Raw genomic sequence first — 21,416 nt, forward strand, 5'->3', positions numbered from 1 at the left:
ATTCATGATAGGAAATACAGTCATAGCTCAGTCACTCAAAGTGATTCTGAAATTTTACTTGTTAGAATGAAATCAGGTGATGATTCTTCTCCTCTGCAGGCTCGTGCTTTGCGGCAGTCTGCTAATCTGTACAAATAAAATGCCTCATAATTTTGGGAGCATTGTATAATCAGTCAGGAAACCTCATATCAAACGGATATTTGGCTTTGATGAAGTTTAACCTTCCGAAGAAGTAATGGAGCTCTTGGATTATTAAATGCAGGTTCGTATCCAGTCTTTCGGAAGTTCCCTTCTGATTAACAACTACGCAATATACCGATAAATATCATTAATTCTCATATTTCCAATACACACCTTTTATTTGAAGGAGCAATCTATATATATTTCCTCTTAATTGTACAGTTCGTATCAGTTATCTTCTGTGATAAATCTCAATAATCAGATTACAGTTCTTCCAAACCAAGCTCAGGCTAATCGGAACGAAGACAATCTCGGAAGCTCCCTTTCTTTTTTTTTTTTTTCTTTTTTTTCTAACAACCACCAGAGAGAGTACTACAAAGAATACTTATGCGCTCATGGCATAGCTATTGTATGAGCTACTTTTCGCATGGATTCTGCGAGTATGAAGATAGAAAATTAGTAAACGTCATTCAAGGGTAGAATTGTATCTGAATAATTCATCGAATATAAAGAGATATTAGAATTGCCCCTCGCAGCGAGCAAAGTTAATGATAATACACTTTGCGAGCTAACAGAAAAAATTTGTTGGGTTGTTTATTCAAAAGAGGAATATTTTGAATTAGTAGAATTTTACTATAGAGAGTATGGGTAACATGTTAAGACAATAAGTTACGAGAATACCTAAGCTGTAGCTTTTACATGTACCGGGGTATACCCGCATCCCGAGTACATAACCAGGGAAGATGTAGATTGGTGTAATTACGAGAAAGGTCCACCCATTTGGGAACTAGCCTTCACAGGGAAACCCTGGAAAACCTGGAAGAATAGACCCCAGCTCAGGTATTATAGAAGATAGGAAAGCCTAAATCCAGTAATTTTGAAATATATAGAAGCTCTGTAGATTAGATTGAAGGAAAAGTGCCTCATAGCCAAAAAAAAATTACAATATTGCTAAAAAAAAAAAAATTTCAAAATTCTTCTTTCGACGATGTAGCCGGCGATCTCGTTGTGAAGTCGATGGAACAGGAACACTTGGTACGGACACCGGGTAGGCGACGTACAGCATTTGGTGGAGGCGGCACGGAGGACAGGCGATCGCTTATGGTACGGGATAGAAGCTGGTAACGTGCCGTAGAAACAGGAAGATGATCTCAGGAACAGATGGTCAGGGACGTGAACATGAAACAGGTTTAAAGTGGAATAAGAAAAGGTTCTGACTGAATAAATCCCTGGAAGAGAGAGGATTAAGGCAACGAAGTCCATATTTCATCGTTGAACTCAAAATTGGAGTGTATTCTTATATTCTTCCATCTGTACTAGACTGGAACATCCATCAGTCCTGACAATCACGAATTTTTTTGTAGTCCTCAATACCAAAGTTGTTTTGCATTACAACTGCTGATTGTTCAAAACATTGCCAAATAGACTGTGGGCAATTAAATTTTGTTGTAGCTCATATCGAATGTATTCCTCTCAAAAAAAAAAATTTAATCTAATCTTCGTTTTGTTGTAGTGCAGGTGGAAGTAGAGCATTGAATCTGTCCGAGGTTTGCTTTCAATTACAAAATTATGGATAAAATTTAAGTTTACACCTGATGAAAAATTTTAAACATAGGCATATGACACTGACTCCACAAAAGGAATAATTTGAAAAATTTTCATTATTCTTATAATTAATTGATTTATAGATCCACTTGCAAATAAATATCATTAATGATGACGTATGTTCATTTAACAAATCATCCACTCGTAGAATCTTCTTCATCCTCTCATGAACATTTATGGAAATATATTTCAACAATTATGTCCATAATATGAAACACACAAACTGCTATTCTTAAAAAGTTAATTAAAATTCTTAAATTAATTCTCCTGGTAAAGAAGGCATAATGAAAAATCTAAACATTATAATAATTTTCTCTCGCGCAACCAGGGAGTTTCTTCAGTTGTTTGCAACAGTGACATTATCGACTGTTGCTTCATTTCACAGTTCATTTGTTTTCTTGCGCGAACAGCGCACATCATACACACAGCGTATTTACCTACATATCCCACACTGTTCAAGTTTCACACACAATTCTCACATAAGTGCCATGTCTTGAGGAAATGTAGATGCACTTTCATTGTATATCACTGTGGCTTCTGCTCACAGTCCACACTTACAAACGCTAGTAATTAACAAATCCTTCTACCTATCTTAAAATTTTTGTGCTAAACTATCACAGGAGTAATCTCACTGTCTCTTAACCTATCACAAGAGTAATCTCACTGTCTCTTAACCTATCACAGGAGTAATCTCACTGTCTCTAAACCTATCACAGGAGCAATCTCACTGTCTCTTAACGTATCACAGGAGTAATCTCACTGTCTCTTAACCTCTCGACAACATAAACTTCTTGATATTTATATACACATTCGACTCATAGTCAAATTCCACTCTAAGTTCTTCTCCATATTTGGTATCACAGATCTACGATCCTTCAAAAAATTTCTTAATATCATTATGCGGGAATAATCCCTTTATCCTTTTTGATTCGGGATATGCCAACAAGTATGATCCAGGATTTGGTATATTTACAATAACATATGGTCCGGTATAAATAAGATTCCATTTCTTTATGTTCTTCATCAGTTTCGAGGAATGGATGTGTCGCCTCAATAAAACCTTTTCTCCAAGATGAGACGTCTGAATCCGGTGAATCCGTTTATCATATGTCAATTTCCGTTGTATTGCCTTTTTAGTTAAATTGACAAATGCGAGTCGAATCTTTTCCTCCCATTTTAAATTCTGGTCTTCATACTTTGGCAGATGGTTTATCCAGAAGTTCTTTCCAGTCTGACTAAACATAAGCTCTGTTGGAGTAAAGTTAGTTGAGGTATGTGTCAGATTATTAAATATTTGTTCAAATTCTGACAAATAATCAGCCCATGATGTTTGTTTACTGTGACAGTATGTACGTATAAATCGGTTTAATTCTCGGAAAACTCATTCTATTGGACTACCTTGTGGATGGTAACATGATGTCAAAATTTGTTGAATACCAAGTTGTGTTAGTGTTTGCTTCCATTTAAATCCAGTAAAAATTCTGGCATTATCTGTAATTATGGATTTTGGTAAACCTACATGCGGAAGATAGTCACGCACCAATCTCACTACAACAGCTCTGGCAGTAGCACACTTTAATGAATATAGTTTTACATATTTTGTAAACACGTCAAAGAATCCAACAATGAATTTGACTCCTCCTCTTGATCGTGGGAGAGGGCCGCAGATATCACACGAAATTAACGCCCTTGGCTCTCATGGAATAATTGAATGCAGAACATGCTTACTACCTCTATTATCCGGTTTTGCCTTTTGACAGAGTAAACAGTTTTGTATTGTTTGGTGCACTTTTCTCTGAATATTTGGAAAATAACAGTATGCTCCTATTTTATTGGCACATTTAATTACGTGGTAAGTATTGAAAGGGCTTCGACAGGATACAAAAAGCAAAACTAATCTCCAACTGATAACACAAAAGGAATGGGAAGAGTATTTCCAAAAATTATTAAATGAGGACAGAGAAGAATATCTAGAAGAAGGAACAGGGGAAGATGAAGGACATTAAGATGATGAGATCCATATTTTAGAAAGTGAAGTACTTCAGGCGTTGAGAACAGGAAAGAATGGTAAATCACCGGGACCAGGCAATATCAATCTGGAGTGTCTGAAATATGGTGGTGACAAAATTGTGAAACTGATAACACAGCTCTTCAACAAAATGATACATGGAGATTCAATACCCAACGAAATGAAGCTAGGTTACATTAATACAATATTTAAGAAAGGGGATCGCAAAATTTGTTCAAACTATCGAGGAATTTGTGTTACAAACACATTAATGAGAATTTTTGCGAAAGTAATTAAAAACAAACTGGAAAAAAATTTTAGAACCCAAGAAGAACAATGTGGATTCACGGCTGGGAGATCATGTGTAGACCATATTTTCACATTACGACAGATTTTGGAGAAACATAGGGAAAAATCAAAAAGTATAGGATTAATTTTCATAGATCTAGAAAAAGCGTATGATACTGTTCCAAGAAAATTACTTTGGAGAGCACTACATATGGCAAACATAAACCCTTCCTTGATTAAAATAATACAACAGATGTATAAAGATAACATTTGCCAAGTGAAAGTTGGTAATAAACTTTCACAGAAATTTAGAACAAGCAAAGGCCTTTTACAGGGCTGTCCCATGTCACCATCATTATTTAAAATCTATATAGATATTAGCCTTAGAACATGGTCTCGTAAATGTAATAGTATGGGATTAGAAATAAGAGATGGAGTTTACCTACATCATTTATTATTTGCTGATGATCAAGTAGTCGTAGCACAAGATGGGGAGGATGCTAACTATATGTGCAATCAACTAGCAGTAGCATACAAAACTTGGGGTTTGAAGATTAATTACCAAAAAACAGAATACTTGACTAATGATTCAGATGAGCTATACATTGAAGGAAAGAAAATCAAAAAGATAAACACTTTCTGTTATTTGGGATCCATTTTAGAAATCGAGGGAAAATCAGAGTCAGAAATCAATAAAAGAGTTAGTAGCGGACGGAGGGTCATTGGGATGCTTAACTCAGTCTTATGGAGCAGGAATGTAATGAGCAGAACAAAAAAATTAATATACAAATCCATATTAGAGAGTGTGGTTCTGTATGGAACGGAGACCTGGACAATTAACATGAAGCACATTAAAAAATTACAAGCTCTAGAGATGGACTTTTGGAGAAGATCGGCAAGAATCTCCAGGAAAGAAAAGATAAGGAACACCGAAGTAATAAGGAGAATGGAAATAAAAGAAAGAATATATGACGTAATGGATAGGAAGAAATTACAGTGGTACGGGCATGTACGACGAATGGAGGAAGCCAGAATACCAAAATTGATACTGGAGTGGGAACCGGAGGGGAGAAGAAGAAGAGGACGACCTGTGACCACCTGGCTCCAAAATGTACAGCACACAATGAGGAGAATGGGCGCAGAGGAAGAGGACACACAAGATCGAAACACATGGAGAAATATTTTGAGAGTATAGTTTACGAACGTTTATTGTTTGTATTGTCATTTCCAGGTAAATTATTATGTTGGAGATAAGCCTCTGTAATGAGGAAAAGCTCAAAATAATAAAAAAAAATATTTAATTACACCAAAATGTCCCCATGATAAGTGGGTAAACCAAATTAATTTTTCCTCATATTCCTTCGGGATACATACACACCACCGTGGATTGTTGTCCTTCCCACGTCTGAAGAATAATACTCCATTTACTAATTTATAATGATCTAAACTAGCCCTTGAATTTTGTTGTTCCTTTAGCTGAATTATCTTCTTCCATCGTGGGTCTTTTCGTTGTAAATTTCCCATATCTCTACAAAGATGTAGATAATAAGTCTTGTAGATATTGTCCTGCAACAGTAATACTGGAAAATCCGAAGTATTTACTGATTCTATTTCCGGCGTTAAACCTTCTGGGGATCTTGACAGCGCATCCGCAATAATATTTTCTTTGCCAGACACATGAATAATTTTAAATTGGTACTGTTGTAGTGTCATTGTCCAATGTGACAGTCTAGGATGTAATAATTTACATGTTTGCAAAAAGGTTAGTGATTGATGGTCACAATACACAATCGTTTTTGAACCATATAAATAATAGTTAAACTTCTTGAATGCCCAGATAACCGCAAGTGCTTCAAGTTCTGTGGTCGTATAGGCTCTTTCACAGGGCGATAACACTCGACTAGCAAATGCTATCAGACAGAATGTTGGTACCCCTTTTATTTTCCTTATTTGGAAGAGACAAGCACCTAATCCAACATCCGATGAATCCGTGGACAGACAGAACTCACAATTCATATCAGGGTGATATAATAAGGATGCGTTAACGAGTTGGTCTTTAATGTCTCGAAAAGCTAGTTCACATTCTTCAGTCCATTGCCATGGCACATCCTTCCGTAGAAGCCGGTTTAATGCCTCAGAATTCATGGCTTGAGTCTTTATGAAATGACGGAAGAACGATCCCATACCTATAAATCCCTTCAGCTGTCTTTTATTCCGTGGTGATGGAAAATTGTGAATTGCACATATCTTCTTCTCGGTAGGCAGGATACCTTTCGCATCTATCATATGTCCTAAGAACTTGATTTGTGGTAAAGCAAAATGAGACTTTTGTAAGTTTACTGTAATTCCGGTTTTCTTGAAAACAGCAAAAATCCTTGCCAAAATATGCAAATGCTCTTCCCATGTTTTCGTGGCTATTAATAAGTCGTCAACAAACACAGTTATACGACTACGCAATTCTGGTCCAAGAACATAATCCAACGCTGAGATAAATATTCCGGCACTAATATTAAGTCCGAACGGGACAACTCTAAATTGGTAACTTCTCCCAGCATAGATAAATGCGGTATATTTCCTAGATTCTTCATCCATTTGGACCTGCCAGTACGAACTTCTCAAATCAACACTAGTTAAGTACGAAACATCCTGGAAATTTTGAATTAATTCATCTATATTTTCCGGATGAGTTCTTACAGGTATTATTATTTTATTAATCTCTCTCGCATCCAAAACTAATCTAACGTTACCTCCAGGTTTTGGGACGACTAAGAGCGGAGAACAATATGGACTAGTTGATGGCTCAATCAAGTTCCATTCTAACATTCTATTTATCTCCCTTTGAACAGATTGTTTTAAACGCCAGGGGATCAGGTAGTGCGTGTAACAGTAAGTCTGATGTGGCTTCACTTGTAGGTGACAAATATACCCTTTAATAATTCCTGGTTTCTCATCAAAAATCTCTTCATATGCCTCTAACAAATAATGAAGCTGCTGCCTTTGTTCTCCGGTAAGCTGATTTGATTCACTAGCTTTTATCATTGTTGTTTGGTTAAAGTCCTCCTGTTGTATCAAATCCTTTGAAAGCTCCTTCCAATGACCGTTTGTAGTGTCAATTAATTGAATTATGCCACCGCGACAATATTTCTCATGCACCGTTTCCTTTCTATTTAAATCCAGTGCTATCTCTTCTCCATTTAATCTAAATTTAACTATTCCTTCCAAAAAATATATCTGACAATCGTACTCCTGCATACTCCCAATACCAAGAATACAGTCCACTAATAACTTCTCCACTACAAGGAACGTGCATTTTATTGCTACATTTCCCATTTTCATCTCTAATTGTGTTTGTATTTTGACATTGGGAGAGCGTGCTCCAACAGCTCCGATGATTTTGCAGTTCTGTACTGGCAAAATTGGTACCTTCTTCTTCCTAATAATTCTCCGAAAAAGAGCGCCTGAGATGCCATTGGCGGAAGCGGCGGTGTCCAATATCACATTCGTTGGAACTTCCTCTATTTCAACACATACTTCCGATACCGGAACACTCGATCTGTCATTATGACACGTTATTAAATCCTTTGTTAACTCTTCAGTCAACAGCTCACCATCATTATATCTTAACAATTGCAATTTTACTGTTTCGCCCCTAACAGATCCCCTGACCGCTCCTCTGGGGCACGATGCGGTCATGTTTAGTTTGACTGATTATTTTCCGATTGGTATTTATCTCTTCAGCTACTTCAGTGATTATCAGTTGTTGTGGTGAATTCGATCTATATTGTCTTGCTTGATTTGTGTAATTATTGTTGTTGTTGTGCTGGTGTTGGTAGAACTGTCCTGTGTTGCCATACATTGGATCATATCGATTAAAATTCCTACTGTTCCTAAAATAGCCCCTCGTTGCACCATTACTAAAGTTTCCATTATGGTAATAATTATTGTTTGCATTTTGTCCATTGCTAAGTCTCCTCGGAGAGTGTAGTTGGTTATGATTATTGTTACTGCTACCATTACTGCCATTCCCATTCGAGTTGCAGCTCAGATTCGCTTCTGTTGCTCTTCTTTGATATGACATTTCTCTTGCCATTTCTTTGTCCTCCTCAATTATATCAATATGATCAAGTGTAGTCATAAATGAGTCTATATCCTTATCATTTATATATAACAGCTGATTTCTTATACTGGTGGGTAGTCTGGACTTGAGTATTCTAAGTATATCCGGCAAAGGAAACAGTACATCCCAATACAAAGATTTATTAATGTATTTCTCAAAATATCTCTTTAGAGATCCTCTAGAAAACGAGAAAGGCTCAGGATATAATACTTGTCTTTCTTGTATTCCAGCAGACCAATATTTTGCTAGAAAAGCCTGCTCAAATTCTTTGTAACATTTACAAGAAGATGTTTGTTCGGATGCCCACAATGCTCCTGTTCCTTGTATATATCCAGATACAAAACTAATCTTTTGCCATTCTGTCCAAGATCGTGGAAATAGACCTCTGAAACTTCGAATAAAGACTACAGGATGAACATTCTTTTTGTCAGGGTTAAAGATTTGAAATTGTCTCTGTTTAATCATCTTCTCCTCAACGCTACTACGATTGCAAAAATCATCCTGTTCGTACTTTTCCCTGTGGCTATCCGTTATATCGAATCTAACTTGTGACGTTCCAGTTCTGTCTACATCGGATCTTGACGTGGACGGAATGTCACACACAGATTGAGAGTTTTGTTTCCTCCTTCTCGGTGTTTCTAAATCCTCCTGCGAGCGATTTAGCGATCTTTCGATATTTTGTTTCCAACGCGAGAAATCTTCGCCAAGTTGTTCTCGAACTTCCTTTAACCCTTTGTTAAAAAAAATTATCCTCGGAACTCTCTGAAATTGACTGTAAAGCTACTTTCACAGTTTCTTCTATCGTTTCCGAAGGAGAATTTTGCCGCTCTAATGTCATTTCTGAAAACTTTCTCACAAGTACATTCATTCTATGTTCCACTGTCTCCTGTTTTTCCTTCACTTCGTCAAATTGCTTCTTTAGATTATCTTGGGATTCTGTTATTTCTGGTATCATAGCTACGGAACACTGTATGTCCTTTTGAGCTTGTATTACTTGAGGAAACAGTTCTTCTTGTTTTTGTATCGTGTCAGTTTTGACGGATACATATTCGGTTAGTTCCGCTTTTAATTTACTATTGTTTTCTTGGCATTGTTGGCGGACCTGCTCAATTCGAGCAATAAGATTCTGTTCGGTCCTTTCTGCCTGTTCTTTTATTTCCTGTGTCTGGGTATTTAATCTCTGATCTAATTCGGTAAAGGTTGTTCTTAACTGATTTTGTAATTCTGTTTGATTTTCGGCTAATTGATTTTTGAATTCATTTTGTATAACGGATAAGTCTCGTTTTAGCTCCGCTTGGCCTTCGGCTAATAGAGACAACTGTTGCATAATAACAACTAATGTGTCAACAAGAGTCTGATCAGCTGTTGTATGAATGTTTTCTGAATCAGCGGGATTATTTGTATTGCTACCGCTAGCCACAACAGTCTCAAAATTGCTATCCCTGGCCTCTGCTCCTGTGCAAACAGCTGAAGGCTGTTGCACTTCTCGTTGCTGATTCAATGACATTTTAAATGCCACTCTAGTCAATACCCTTAAATAACTGTCAATATCAGGTTCCAGACACTAAATACAGTTTCAAATTTACTGTCGTAAACACACTTAACTTTCAAATTACTTCACAGATGGTATAAAGTTCAATGTTCAGATACGAAAATCACACAATATACAGTTCTACAATCTAACTACTATCTGGAAAAAAGTTCTTTCAAAATTGATTTCAAACTATTTTAACTACAGGATAAAAAATTAGATTTCTCTGGCCTTCTTCTGTAGTCTCTGTGTTGTCCAATAGTTGAAATCGTTTCTTGGTATCAGCAATCTTTTATTATGGGCACCGAATCTCTCTTCAGATTAGTTACCTCTCGTTCTCGTTGGTTTTCATGAAACAAAAAATACATATATTATATAACAATCCAAGAGAGTCCTGTCACACTGGCGCCACTGTAATTTTTTTTTCCTTCTTTTCTACGTAATTCTGTAGTTCTCCATTCGTTCGAGCAATCAATCATTCATGATAGGAAATACAGTCATAGCTCAGTCACTCAAAATGATTCTGAAATTTTACTTGTTAGAATGAAATCAGGCGATGATTCTTCACCTCTGCAGGCCCGTGCTTTGCGGCAGTCTGCTAATCTGTACAAATAAAATGCCTCGTAATTTTGGGAGTGTTGTATAATCAGTCGGGAAACCTCATATCAAGCGGATATTTGGCTTTGATGAAGTTTAACCTTCTGAAGAAGTAATGGAGCTCTTGGATTATTAAATGCAGGTTCGTATCCAGTCTTTCGGAAGTTCCCTTCTGATTAACAACTACGCAATATACCGATAAATATCATTAATTCTCATATTTCCAATACACACCTTTTATTTGAAGGAGCAATCTATATATATTTCCTCTTAATTGTACAGTTCGTATCAGTTATCTTCTGTGATAAATCTCAATAATCAGATTACAGTTCTTCCAAACCAAGCTCAGGCTAATCGGAACGAAGACAATCTCGGAAGCTCCCTTTCTTTTTTTTTTTTTCTTTTTTTTCTAACAACCACCAGAGAGAGTACTACAAAGAATACTTATGCGCTCATGGCATAGCTATTGTATGAGCTACTTTTCGCATGGATTCTGCGAGTATGAAGATAGAAAATTAGTAAACGTCATTCAAGGGTAGAATTGTATCTGAATAATTCATCGAATATAAAGAGATATTAGACGCTGATGACGAAAAAAATTAGACCCAAAGATTTTGAGATGTGGTACAATAGAACTTTTGCTCTAGTTGTAGCGGCAAGATACAAATGTTGTATTCACACTGTTAAAAACTGAGAAAAGTGTTATAACTTTTTCAGAAGTCTAAATCAAACTATGGAAATTCTCGGTAGGAACTTAGAAATATAGGAAATGATAGAGTGCTACTTACCATAAATACATGTTAAGAAGTCTATTTTTTTTTCTTTTAACAAATCTAGCACTGCATATTACTGCCAAATTAGTCATTACCTATGATTGCCCCAGTGGCAGAAGTATGTATAATAATGTCAAAACGTTTGTGACACTACACACTAGGAGAAGCTCAAGTTTCAGATACATGTTGATTGCGTTCTTGATGATGCTATCTACATGTTCTCTGCAAACCACTATGAAGAGTATAACAGAGGGTACATCTCACTGCACCGGATATTAAAGCTTGTTCATGTTTCCTTTCCTCCATCTTGTACTTCAACTTTTCTTCCTTAAACTTATCCTGTTTCTAACTACTCTGATTTGCTTTTGTGGTTAGTGTGAATTTAAACTCAGTTGCCATAAATATCTAATATGTTTTATTGAACAGTGAATGGATTATTTTATATTTCATCTAATGCTGTTCTGCTCTTTGTTACGGCACAAATGGTGTTCCCTACTTTTCTGCAATTTTCACGCAACTTGAAAAAATGGTGAGATAAACAACTAGCTTCATGATTTATTTATGTTTTGAATGTACCACAAATGTTTTGAATGTAACCAAAAATGCTTGTTGTTGTAAAATATACTTTCAACTTGCCTCCTTCACTAGCTGTAAACCGTTTTAGTTTCTCATGTTACCCCTGATGTCTTCTTTTTGGTTGATTCATTTATGATAACATTTTACTGTCCTGAGTAGTACCTGTGTATAAATATAATTTTATTTTTATTTTTAGTGATGTGTGTTTTTATGTGCATATTCTTTCAGTCCTGTGTAATGTGAGTCTCTGTTTAATCGTATGGTTATGTTGACTTCAGACTTAAAGAATTGATGTAGAAATTTATAGTTTTCAGCATGTGGTTCAACAGATCCTTATTGTGTTCCTAAATTGGAAAAGTCCTAAAAACAGAAACTAGAAAATAACTGTATAGAAATTTTGGACCACCATTGGTTAAATATTTTATTACCAACCCAAGAAATAAATTGGGAACAATGTGCAGCATCTTATTCAGTGTAAAAGAAAACTCAAATTTAGTTAAAAGTGGACCACTTGTGTTTGCTAAAGGCATAGAATTGTGTGTTTCTAGTGTTCTTAAATCCATTCAAAACCCTCGAAAAGAACAAAAAAGTAAGAGAATATAATATTGAACTTACAGGCCTAAGTCTGAAAACAACATTATAATTGTGTGTATTTGGTTTTGTTTCTATGCTGTTGACATCCTGTACTGTTGATTTTAAATTATATGTGAGAGTTGATGTTTGGAAGCTAAGTGCAGGAAAGAAGACCATGAAGTGAAATCCACCCTTTATGTTCTCAGTTGGCGAAGAATGTGGGCAAAGAACTGGAAATCTTTGGGGTACCAAATGGCCAAGGGCTGTGATATTGCCCTTTTAACGTCACTTAAAGTAGACATAGTTCTCTTAGTCTCAAGTGTAAGACAACATTTTTGGTACCTTACAATTTCAGTGGTTTCCATTTACAATTTCTGTTTACAGTGCTCATCATCAAATGTTTTGGTGTTGTTATTTGATTTCATATAAATAACATAGAGGTAGTTATTTTACATACTATTATGTTTCTGATAGCTTTTTCTCACAAAGCATACTTTAGGCTCATATTTTATTGTAAAATATTTAAACTGACAGACGTATAGACTTACATTTTCTGCATGTCTTCTGTCGCCAGTTTCGCCTCTAATATTGATTGCAAAGCAGAAGTGATCAGCATCGAAAATGATGGAGTGAGGGTGGAGAGGGGGAGGAGGGGGGGGGGGGGGGGGGAGAAATGTAATATTGAAACTAAAATCAAGAAAGAGAACAGTCAATTGAGGATACAATGAAACATTTGGGACCTCATTAACTGCAGGATCATTCTAGTAGAATAGAATTGTATAAAAGGTTACTGCCAAAGGGAAGTGTTAGAACTTCAAGTTTAACACATATATTTAGGAACAACACAACAACACATATAAGTCACTGAGTAAGTTGACCTGTGTACAAGTCTGCATTCGATTCAACACTGAGTCTCAGTCTAGCGGCCGCTGCTCGGCTGGCCGCTTAGGTGGCACAGCTGCTGCATGGCTGGCAGACAGTCCCGCATGTAGAGGATGTGTGTAATTGCGCGGCGGCACTTTGAATAATTGGCGAGTCACAACACTTTTCCCCCCTTTGAAATTGTTGCACTGGTCTTGATGGAGGTGTCCTGGAGATGGCTAACGGCCATAGGTGTTCTTTAACTCGCCGTAAAGTCTCGAGGAGGAGGCTTCCCGTACGGACGGAAGTGTCCCCGATGATAACGGGTCAAGATGACAGGAGACGTGGGCGATGTGTCGGCGTCCGTTGGAGGAGGAGGCGAGTAGATGTACTCTGACAGAGGATGATCCTCTGGTTCCTGCATGGGCACGTCTCCTGGTGGCGTCCGTTCTGGTGCTGGCATCGCGAAGACGGTGAGAGGGCTGCGTTGTGAGTATTGAGAGATGCCAAGATCCTGAGCATCAGGTAGAGCCAAAGGTGGTGTGGCGGCATTCGGAACAGGCGTTGCTGGCACCCGAGGCCGAAGCTGGTCCGAATGACGCACTGCAACACCCGTGTCCGGGTGGATTTCATACAGGCATCTGCCACGGTGTCGTAAGATGCGGCCCGGGCTCCTTTTTGGCCGCCTGCCATATCCCCGTACCCAGACGAGGTCGTTGGCGGTGAACTGGCCAAGGGAAGGCACCCGCGGCCGTCAGGTGGGAGGCCGCAGAAGATGAAGTAGCGTGCGGGGCTGTCGCCATGTAAGAGCTCAGCCGGGCTGTGATCGCCCATGGGGGTGAAACGGTAAGATGCCAGGAACTGGAGAAGCGCATCATCATCAGCAGAAGAAGTCAGGAGTTTCCGCATCTGAGCCTTAAATGTGCGGACCAGCCGTTCAGCCTCACCGTTGGATTGTGGATGGAACGGCGGGGCCGTGACATGAGTAACGCGGTGACGAGCACAAAAATCTGCAAAGTCGGAAGAGGCAAATTGCGGACCATTATCAGTAACAAGAGTAGAGGGGAGACCTTCCAAAGAAAAAATGCGGGCGAAAGCACTGGTGGTTGCCGCAGTGGTAGGTGACGTGCAACGGACAGTGAAAGGAAAGTTAGAGTAGGCGTCAATTACGAGGAGCCAGTAAGTACCTAAAAAAGGTCCCGCAAAGTCAGCATGAATGCGCTCCCAGGGCTTCTCAGGCGAAGGCCACGGTGACAAATATGACTTCGGGGCAGCGGCCTGTGACGCACAAGGGCCGCAGGCAGCCACCATGTGTGCAATTTCAGAGTTGGCGCCAGGCCAGTACACATGACGGTGCACCAGAGATTTTGTGCGAGACACACCCCAGTGCCCCTGGTGAAGGAGGCGCAAGACCGCAACACGCAAAGATGCAGGTACCACAACACGCGGCGAAGCATTGTCAGTGGAGAGGAGGATAACACCATCCCTAGCCGTGAGCCGGTAGCGCAAAGTGTAGTAGTTCCGCAACAGATCAGAAGTCTTAGCGGACGGGCGATCTGGCCAACCCTCCTGAATACAGCGTAAAACCCGGGAGAGGGTAGGGTCAGAACCCGTAGCAGCTGCCAGCCTGTCCCCAGTGATGGGGAACCCATCCACAACCCGCTGCTCGGCAACATCCAGGTGGAAACACAAAAGTTCGTCCCTATTGAATGCCTGATCAGGACCCATGGGAAGGCGAGACAAAGCATCAGCATTCACATGTTGAGCCGTTGGCCAGAAATGAATCTCATAATTGAAACGGGACAAGTAAAGAGCCCAACGCTGGAGGCGGTGTGCAGCCTTGTCGGGAAGTGACGTTGATGGATGGAACAAGGAAACAAGTGGTTTGTGATCCGTAACAAGATGAAATTTTGAGCCATAGAGAAAAACACCAAACTTATGAAGAGCATAAATATTGGCCAAAGCTTCTTTCTCAATTTGAGAATACCTTTGTTGGGCATCCGTGAGCGTTTTGGAGGCATAAGCGATGGGTTGTTCCGAACCGTCAGAAAAATGGTGTGCAAGGACTGCACCGACCCCATATTGAGAGGCGTCTGTGGCAAGAACAAGATGTTGGCCAGGTCGATAAGTAGCCAGGCATAGTCTTTAATTTCCGGAAAGCCGCGTCACATGACGCAGACTAGTGAAAAGGCACGTTTTTATGCAACAGGGGATGCAACGGCTGAGCCACCGACGCCGCAGATGGTAAAAACTTGTGATAATATGCTATTTTCCCCAAGAAGGCCTGCAGTTCCTTAACAGATGTAGGGCGAGGAAGGGCATTGATCACAGCGAAAATGTGTTGAAGCAGACGAATACCATCGCGAGAGAGTTGGAACCCAAAGTACGTGATAGATGCCTGAAAAAATTGTGATTTCTGAAGATTACACTTAAGACTGGCAGTCTGTAAGACATTAAAAAGTGTGCGGAGATTTTGAAGATGTTCGTCAGTGGTGGAGGCAGTGACAACAATGTCGTCCATGTAATTGATACACCCAGGGACAGGGAGCAATAATTGTTCCAAGAATCGCTGAAAGAGAGCAGGGGCGCTAGCAACCCCGAATGGCAAGCGTTGGTATTGATAGAGGCCGAAAGGCGTGTTAAGGACCAGAAACTGCCGGGAAGCAGCGTTGAGAGGAAGTTGATGATAAGCTTCTGACAGGTCAATTTTAGAAAAATACTGTCCTCCAGCGAGTTTGGTGAACAGTTCTTCAGGACGGGGCATAGGGTAAGTGTCGATGAGGCATTGAGCATTTACAGTGGCTTTGAAATCGCCACAGAGACAAATATCACCATTGGGCTTAGCAACTACAACAACAGGAGAGGACCACTCACTGGAAGTGACAGGAAGTAAGATCCCTGATGCAGTGAGATGATCCAAGTCCCGTTTTACCCGATCTCGAAGGGCCACAGGAATGGGCAGAGCCTGAAAAAACTTAGGCCGAGCAGTGGGTTTGAGCATGATATGAGCTTCAAAGTCGTTCGCACGGCCTAAACTGGGAGAAAAAAGGGACGAAAATGTAGTCGACAAGGAATCCAGTTGAGCATAAGGAATAGCGTCAGAGACAATATTGACAGAGTCATCTATGGAGAACCCAAAAACGCGAAAGGCATCGAAACCAAAAAGATTTTCTGCGTTGGCAGAACTCCGGAGATGGGAACTTGCCCTTCAGTATATCCTCTCTTCTCGTTATCCGCCAGGCCTCAACCTCTGCTAATTTCAAGTTGCCGCTGCTCATAGCTCACCTGTCTTTCAACAACATCTTTGCCTCTGTACTTCTGCCTCGACTGACATCTCTGCCGAATCTCTTTGCCTTTACAAATGTCTGCTTGTGTCTTTGTATGTGTGGTTGGATATGGGTGTGTGTGCAAGTGTATACCTGTTCTTTTTTCCCCCTAAGGTAAGTCTTTCCGCTCCCAGGATTGGAATGACTCCTTACCCTCTCCCTTAAAACCCACATCCTTTCGTCTTTCCCTCTTTCCTGATGAAGCAACCGTTGGTTGCGAAAGCTAGAATTTTGTGTGTATGATTGTGTTTGTTTGTGTGTCTATCGACCTGCCAGCGCTTTCGTATGGTAAGTCACATCATTTTTGTTTTTAGATATATTTTCCTGCTTGGAATGTTTCCCTCTTATTATGCATTCAGTTAACTAAGTAGAAATCAGTAATATCTTATCTCAGTGAGGAACTTGAAAGTTTCAGCACAGGTCAGGAGCATGTAGAGGTGCTCTTCCTCTACTTGAAAAGAACAGTTGACCACACACAGAGTAGATAGGTTCCTAGTAGAACAGTTCATAATGGGATGGAACCTCCGTGGTATACAGTCACTGTAAAGAAAACTTCTAAAGGAACAGAGATTACTGCATAATAGGTGTAAAACAAAGTGTAGGATTATAGATTGAGAGACGCTGGATGAAACATGTTTGGCTGTCAAGAGAGCAATGCATGAAGCCTTCAATGACTACTGTAGCAGAATATTGTCAAATGACATTTCACAAAATCCAAATAAATTCTGGTCGTATGTAAGGGCTGTTAGTGGCACAAAAGTTAGTGTCCAGTCCCTAGCAAGTGAGACAGGAACTGAAATTGAGGGTAGCAAAGTAAAAGCTGAAATTCTGAACTCGATTTTCAAATGTTCCTTTGCAAATAAAAACCCAGGAGAACTGCCCCAATTCAATCCTTGTACACTGAAAAAATGAACAAAATAGGTATTAGTGTCAGTTGTGTTGAGAAACAGTTGAAATCATTAAACAAAGCTCCAGACCCCGATGGAATCACAGTCAGATTCTATATTGAATTTGTGGCTGAGTTATCCTCTCTTCTCACTGTAATCTATCCAAAAAACCTTACCTAGTTTTTGGAAAAAGTTACAGATCACACCCGTCTACAAGTAGGGTTGTAGGAGTGACAAAACTACCATCCAGTAGCCTTGACATCAATTTGTTGTAGATTCTTAGAAAATATTTTGAGCTCAAACATAATGAGGTATCTTGAACGGAACTACCTCCTCGAATCAACCAGCATGGTTTTCAAAACCATAGATGATATGAAATCCAACTCTCACTTTTCTCACATAACTTGCTGAAAGTGTTGGATCAAGGCAACAGGTAGATAGTGTTTCTTGATTTCCTAACAGTATTTGATTCTGTTCCACACCTACACTTACTGTGAAAAGTACGATCATATGGGGTATCAAGTGAAATTCGTGACTGGATTGAGGACTTTTTGATAGGAAGGGCACAGCATGTTATCTTGGATGGAGAGTCATCATCAGATGTAGAAGTAACTTCAGGTGTGCCCCAGGGAAGTGTGTTGGGGCGCTTCCAGTTCTTGTCCATTAATGATCTTGCTGTAAATCAGGATTTTTGCAGATGATGCAGTTATCTGTAATGAAGTGCTATTTCAGAGAAGCTGCATAAATATTCAGTCAGATCTTGATGAGATTTCAACATGGTGCAGTGATTGGCAACTTGCTCTGAATGTTTAGAAATGTATAAACTTAGAATCCTGTGACTATAATATTGGTGAGTCACTGTCGGAATCTGCCAACTCGTACAAATACCTGTGTGTAACACTTTGTAGAAATATGAAATGGCATGATCACATAGGTTCAGTTGTGGATAAAGCAGGTTGTAGACCTTGGTGTATTGGTATAATAATGGGGAAGTGCAATCAGTCTACTAAAGAGATGCTTACAAGTCATTCGTGTGACCCCCCCCCCCGCCCCCCCCCCCACCACCACCCCCCTAGACTATTGCTAAAGTGTGTGGGACTTGTACCAGATGAGACTAGCAGGAGACATTGAATGTATACAAAGAAAGGCAGCATGGTCACAGGTTTGCTTATTCCATTGGAGAGTGTCACAGAGATACTGAAGGAACTGAAATGGCAGACTGTTGAAGACAGGTGTAAACTATCCCAAGAAAGTGTATTAGCAAAGTTTCAAGAACTGTCTTTAAATGATTACTCTAGGGATATACTACAACCCCCCCCCCCCCCCCCCCCACCCACCCCACATATTGCTCTCACAGGGGTCATGAAGATAAGATTAGAATGATTACTGCTCACACAGAGGCATTCAGACAAATTCAGACAATCATTCTTCCACGCTCCATACATGAATGAAACAGCAAGAAACCCTGATAACTGGTACAATGGGACTTACCCTGTACCATGCACCTCCTGGTGGATTGCAGATTATAAACATAGATGTGAACTGACAGTCTTTGACATGTGCATAAGGGAAACCTCTAATCACCTTTATTTTACCAAGACAAAAATTATGATTTACTAAAGTTTCAAACCTTGACAGGAAATAATGGATTAGGCTGTCCATAAATTATAAACTAACATTATTGTGATGATGGAAAATCTCATATAAAGACGTGAAACAAATACTAACAAAGAGATAGAGGGGCTGGCCAGTACAGCCAATAGATACACAAAACATAACAGAAAATTTACGTATCCTAGCTTTTGGAACTTTGTTTCTTCATCAGGGAGGAGAGAGGGGAAAGAAGGGGAAGAAGAGAAAGTGGATTCAGTTACTCACAACCCAGGTTATGAAGCAACAGGGTAGAGGTAAACAGGGAGGGTAGCAAAGATGGAGGCATGGGTGTATACTCTACAGTATGTCAACATGTTGCCTTGACCTGTTTGATCACCAGGTCTGGCTCCAATTCAGTGCACACGGGACATCATCGAACAACTCCAGTGTCTCCCAAAAACAGCATTAACCATCTCTGTTTTGATGACAATGTGAAACAGGCATGGAACTTCATCCCACAAACTCATATCCAGCACAATGCAGGCACGTTTGCATGCTTACATTTGGGCAGTTACACTGGATTTCAATGTATTAGTGTATCACATTTGCAAAGGTGTATCTCGCACTTATATTATCCTGTGATCTTGCAACGTTAATCACTTAAATAAGTTACTTAGACATATATGTTCCTGAAATTTCTTTACTCTACATTAATTACTTTTTGGTGTTGCAATTTTTTTTTTTTTTTTTTTTTTTTCAGTGTACATGATGACTACAATAATACATTATAATGTTTCTCCAGTGGTTACAACATTAACTTTTTAACAGAAAAGATTTTGCTTACAGTTCATTTTTAAGTTAACATTTCTAAACTTTTTAACAATCCATATTAAAGCTAGCAATAGTAACTATATTAATAATTGCTACTGTAAACAGTTACACAAATGGACATCAGTTTTGAATAATGGGTTTTGAGTGTAAATAATGTTTTATGTAAGTGTTTGTATTGATACTTAAAATTAAATGTCATGTAATGAATGTCCAGATACTCATATAAAAAGTTTTGTTGGATCAAGTTATTTACGAACGCGATGTACTGTGTTCTTCCATTAGAGAATGAGACTGTATTGTTTATCGGTTTCATTACAAAATGCTAATAAGCTTTTAGTTAGAAAACCTTCTATAACTAGAATTATTAATATGAGAAAAATGGGAACAATGAAGGAATGGAAGATCAGTTGCAGAAACAAGAATAGCTCTGAGTTGCAAGAGTGGTTGCTTTTCCCACACATGTAATTAACTGGCATTATCACCACTATTAACTTACCGTGGTTTCACATCTCATCTGTTCATTGTTCCCCATGTCCTGCCCTTCTGTTCCCCCTTCCTATTAGACCATATATGCCTCTCTTACTGTAATCGATATGTAAACAATATTTATCACATGACCTTTTTTTGTTACAGGTTGTAATATTTGACATTGCAGCTTTTGAAAATGGAGCAGGATGTTGTGCCCTCTTTCCTATTGGAGTGTTTCTATGTGATCAGAATTGGAGGCAGACAATTCACTTGAACTTCCATTGCTGTTGTTGATGTCTTTGAATCATGTTGTTTCTTTGTGATTAATAAAAAAATTATACGATCCAATGGTTTCTTCACCTTGTCTTTAAAAATTCCAGACCTATTTTTCAAACACATATTTTGAGAGTTATGCATCTGAGCCTTTTTGTGGAAAGTGCGTTTCACACATACTTTCAAGATAAATTGAATAATGACCCCCATTTTGTGTGTTGGGGAAGATAATTTGATACAGCTAAATGCATATACAGGTACACACATTTGCTCGCGCCTGAGACAAAGTGAGAGTGATTCAAAGGAAGAATTCACTACTTTTTACCTACTTTCTGAATAACTCGTACTTTCGTCAGAAATGTCACAATGCAAAGTTGATTAGATAAAGGGACAAAAATGAGAGCAAAATATAATTTGAATATCAGAAAAAATAACCAATTAGTGTTTGTGTAATACTTTATGGCAAGCCTAAAATTAATTTTTAAGCATTGGGAAATCTGGGATGATATAACAATAATATGGAATAGGATAGCTTTCTGCTCCCCACCTAGAGGAAACACTGAGTGGCAGACTGGCACATTGAAGGAAGATTTTTAGATATTAGAAAGTATGGGACAGTCCTCATCTAGCAGGTGTGGTGGTGTGAGGCCGGGGTGGGAGCAGGTAAAGGCCTAGATATGTGAGACAGAGAGACTAGCAAAGGTTTAGGTAACGGGGTTTACAGGAGTGAAGAATATGTCGCAGCTAGAGTTTCTAGGCTTCGTTCCTGTGGCCCCACACCTCAATGCCCTCTCCTGCTCCCATTCCAACCTCACACACTGTTACGTCCCCCTAGTACACCTCTCTCTGTCTGTCCACCTCCACACTCCCAACCAGCAGAGACTCCCTATGCTGAGGTGGGCTCTGTCCATTAGATTACACTCGTAAGA

General features: G+C 39.2%; 1 pseudogene; it reads left to right on the plus strand.

Moving 5' to 3' along the window:
* LOC124585875 overlaps window positions 1-20,406 on the plus strand; it is a 145,739-nt pseudogene extending 125,333 nt beyond the window's left edge.
* Window positions 20,407-21,416: the final 1,010 nt, after the last annotated feature.

This window comes from Schistocerca americana, unplaced genomic scaffold, assembly GCF_021461395.2.
Source record: "Schistocerca americana isolate TAMUIC-IGC-003095 unplaced genomic scaffold, iqSchAmer2.1 HiC_scaffold_51, whole genome shotgun sequence".
NCBI classification, from domain to species: Eukaryota; Metazoa; Arthropoda; class Insecta; order Orthoptera; family Acrididae; genus Schistocerca; species Schistocerca americana.